This window comes from Triticum aestivum, chromosome 6A, assembly GCF_018294505.1.
Source record: "Triticum aestivum cultivar Chinese Spring chromosome 6A, IWGSC CS RefSeq v2.1, whole genome shotgun sequence".
Taxonomy (NCBI): Eukaryota; Viridiplantae; Streptophyta; class Magnoliopsida; order Poales; family Poaceae; genus Triticum; species Triticum aestivum.
Genome location: NC_057809.1, coordinates 112,224,721 through 112,229,563, shown reverse-complemented (window position 1 = coordinate 112,229,563; position 4,843 = coordinate 112,224,721).

Here is a 4,843-nt window from a genome sequence, read left to right as displayed (position 1 = left end):
CGGGGGGGGGGGCGTTTGGTGGATTTGGTGCAATTTGAGGTGGGGTAGGGCTATCGGGTCTGATGTGGCGGACGTGCCCAGGCGCGCCCGAGCGTCACATATTTAGGATGGGTACGAGTGGTGCCGGTCAGCTTGGGCGTTTGAGGCCCGTTTAAGGAGCCCTTCTGAATAAATTTTTTTGTGACTGATCAGTGACCGGGCTGTCCGCCCGGACGTTTGAGGCGGGTTTGGGGCGCCCGGCTGTAGATGCTTTAAGTTGCAGATATCAACCGTGCGTGTTTGATACTACTTCAGCTTTGCCTAACTTTGTTTATTTTCGTTGCGGAAAATAACAACACAATTTTATAACGCTGTAAAAATAACATGAGGTTAAATAAACAGTAAACTTTCTTTTTACGAAAAGAAACAAACAGTAAACTAACGGAGCTGGTTAGTAAAATTGGATCATCTTTTTTGACAAAGTATTAATTTATTGGCTTAAAATAGAATATCAAGGGAGTGAAAATATAATAAGCATACACCCCACCTTCGAATAATTAGGATGCACACAATCAACGTCAGCACACACATGAAAAAAGAACACACTAACAAAAAGCAAAGCCATACAAGATCAAGGTTATGCCTACAAAAGGAAAAAGAAGAAAAATCCCAAACCATAGAGATCGATAACTACAAAAGGAAAAAGAAAGAAGACCTCAAAACAAAGAGATCCGTAACTACAAGAGGAAAAAGAAGAAAAACCCCAAACCAAAGAGATCGGTAACTACAGAAGGAAAAAGAAAGAAATCTTAGAACAAAGATATTGATAACTAGAAGAGAAAAAAATAAGAAAAAAAAATCACAAAATAAAGAGACGGATAAACTATGTCACTGACCATAACCGCACCAACCATGCACCCAGAGAAACGTTCTTAACGCCTTCGGGAGGAAAAAAGCTCAAGCATCATCATCACCAGATCTAACCACCAAAGGTCAGATCCTAGGTTTTCAACCTAAAGAACAAGTCTACTTATCCGAGCAATGTCTTTAACAAGGTAATGATGCAAAAACATCATCATTGCCAAGTATAACAACTCATGTCAGACCTAGGGTTTTCACCTCGGAACTCTTATGCGTCATTTTGATGCACATGCCGAGGGACTCCTCCTTTAAAAAAAACCTGGAACTCGAGACCGTGTACTCGAGAAGCACCACCAAATGTGGTATCAAACTACTTGTTACTTATAATTTCAGTGCTTGTAGAGAATACCTTGCTGAAAACCACTTGTCATTTCCTTCAGCTCCTCGTTGGGTTCGACACTCTTACTTAACAAAAGGACTCCGATTGATCCCCTATACGTGTGGGTCATCAAGGCTCTTTTCTCGCACCGTTGCCGGGGAGTGAAGCACTCTTGGTAAGTGGAGATTGGTAAGGAAAAATTATCACTACGTGCTGAAATTTACTGTCACTTGTTATTATGGAAAACCATCCTTTGAGGAGTTTGTTCGGGGTATATTCACCTCGACCGGAACCACAATTAGTCACCCCTCAACCTAATGCACCTACTGAAAATATTGGTTATGAAATTCCTTCGGGTATGATAAAACAACTGCTAGCTAATCCTTATGTAGGAGATGTAACCGAACATCCTGATATGCACTTGATATATGTGGAAGAAATTTGCGGATTATTTAAGCTTGCAGGTTTACCCGGAGATGAAGCTAAGAAGAAGGTTTTCCCTTTATCTTTGAAGGGAAAAGCATTGACATGGTATAGGCTATGCGATGATATCGGATCTTGGAACTGGAATCGATTGAAATTGGAGTTTCACCAAAAAAAAATATCCTATGCATCTAGTTCATCGTGATCGGAATTACATATATAATTTTTGGCCTCGTGAAGGAGAAAGTATCACTCTATCTTGGGGGAGGCTTAAGTCAATGTTATATTCATGCCCCAATCATGAGCTCTCAAGAGAAATTATCATTCAGAATTTTTATGCTTAGCTTTCTCACGATGATCGATCCATGCTCGATATTTCTTGTACTGGTTCCTTTATGAAGAAGACTATTGACTTCCGATGGGATCTTTTAGAAAGAATTAAATGCAACTCTGAAGATTGGGAACTCGACGTAGGTAAAGAGTCAGGTATTAAGCTTAAGTATGATTGTGTTAAATCTTTTATGAATACCGATGCTTTTCAAAAGTTTAGCACTAAATATGGACTTGACTCTGAGATAGTAGCCTCCTTTTGTGAATCATTTCCTACCCATGTTGATCTCCCTAAGGAGAAGTGGTTTAAATATCACCCACCTATTAAAGAAGAAATTAAAGAACCAGTAATAGATAAAGATGAAACTATTATTTATAATGTTGATCCAGTTGTTCCTACTGATTATATTGAAAAACCACCTTTTCCTGTTAGGATAAAGGCACATGCTAAAGTTTCAATTGTGGTCAATAAAAGCTATATTAGAACACCAAAACCAGCTGAACAAATCAAGGTAGAACCTAGTGTTGCTATGGTTAAAAATCTCCTGGTAGAAAATATAGATGGGCATGTTATTTACTTCTATGATGAAGCTGCTAGAATTGCCAAACCTGATGAAAAGGATAAACATAGACCCGTTTTTGGCATGCCTGCTGAGGGAGTCCTGGATTAGGGGGTGTTCGGATAGCCGGACTATACCTTCAGCCAGACTCCTGGGCTATGAAGATACAAGATTGAAGACCCCGTCCCGTGTCCGGAAGGGACATTCCTTGGCGTGGAAGGCAAGCTTGGCGATATGGATGTTCAGATCTCCTACCATTGTAACTGACTCTATGTAACCCTAACCCTATCCGGTGTCTATATAAACCGGAGGGTTCTAGTCCGTAGGACAACATACACATCAACAATGATACCATAGGCTAGCTTCTAGGGTTTAGCCTCTTTGATCTCGTGGTAGATCAACTCTTGTACTACCCATACCATCAATATTAATCAAGCAGGACGTAGGGTTTTACCTCCATCGAGAGGGCCCGAACCTGGGTAAAACTTCGTGTCCCCTGCCTCCTGTTACCATCCGGCCTAGATGCACAGTTCGGGACCCCCTACCCGAGATCCGCCGGTTTTGACACCGACATTGGTGCTTTCATTGAGAGTTCCTTTGTGCCATCGCCGTCAGGCCCGATGGCTCCTACGATCATCAATGGCGATGCAGTCTAGGGTGAGACCTTCCTCCTCGGACAGATCTTCGTCTTTGGCGGCTTTGCACTGCGGGCCGATTCACTTGGCCATCTAGAGTAGATCGAAAGCTACGCCCCTAGCCGTCAGGTCAGATTCGGAAGTTTAAACTACACGGCCGACATCCGTGGGGACTTGATCTTCAACGGATTCGAACCACTGCCGAGCACGCCGCTCTGTCACGACGAGTATGATCTAGGTCTGCCGCCGAACAGAGCCCTGGAGGCTGCACCCGCATCGGCTCCGACCCCTAGTTCGGAGCCGACCGCGTCGATCGAGGATGGGCGGTTGGATGCCACCTCGGGGGCCGCGATCCCAACGGCAGTTGAGCCGAACACCAGCCCCGTACTCTGCAAGACTCGTGACTCCATGGAGCCGGATTCTTCTCCGGACTCCGAACTCTTCGCGCCCCTGCCGAGCGAATCCGACTGGGCGCCGATCATGGAGTTCATGGCCACGGACGTCTTTCAGCACTCGCCTTTCGGCGATATCCTGAAATCACTGAAGTCTCTCTCTTTGACAGGAGAGCCCTGGCCGGACTATGGTCAGCAAGGTTGGGGTACGGACGATGAAGAAATTCAAAACCCACCCACCACCCACTTTGTAGCCACTGTCGACAACTTAACCGACATGCTCGACTTCGACTCCGAAGACATCGACGGTATGGACACCGATGAAGGAGATGATGAAGAACTAGCGCCCACTAGGCCCTGGAAAGCCACCTCATCATATGACATATACATGGTGGACACCCCAAAAGAGGGAGAGGGCGATGGAACATCGGAGGATGACCCCTCCAAGAAACAGCAAAAGCGCCGGCGTCAGCGGCGCCGCTCAAAATCCCGCCAACACAAAAATGGTGATTCCAGCACGGGAGATAATAATACCCCGGAAAGCGCCGAAGAACATCCCCCCGAGCAAGATTTAACACAGGAGGATGGAGAAACCAGCCCTCATGAGAGAGCGGCCGACAGAGAGGTCGAGGACAATAATTGTATGCCTCCCTCCGAAGACGAGGCAAGCCTTGACGACGACGAATTTGCCGTGCCGGAGGATCCCGTCGAACAAGAGCGTTTTCAACGCAGGCTTATGGCCACGGCAAGAAGCCTCAAGAAAAAACAGCAACAACTTAAAGCTGATCAAGATCGGCTAGTCGATAGATGGACTGAAGTCCTTGCGGCCGAAGAGCATAAACCCGAACTCCCCTCCAAGTGCTACCCGAAGCGCAGGTTGCTACCCCGATTAGAGGAGGAAGCACTCGACGCGGCCGACAGGCCACCTCGTGGTCGCGACAGAGAGGCCTCATGGCCTTCCACCCAAGCCGCACCCTGTACCAAGGCACGGGAATATGCGCCGGACCTACGAGACATGTTGGAGGACAAGACAAGGCAAACAAGATCGATCTACGGATCGCGTAGGCACCCCACGACTCGAGACGACAACCGTCATGCCGGCCCCAGATTCGGCAGGGCCGAACACAGTAGAGAAAGCTCATTGGAGCTACATCATGATATCGCCCAATACAGAGGCGCCGCACACCCATTGTGCTTCACAAACAAAATAATGGATCATCAAATCCCCGAGGGTTTCAAACCCATAAACATCGAATCATATGATGGCTCAACAGATCCTGCGGG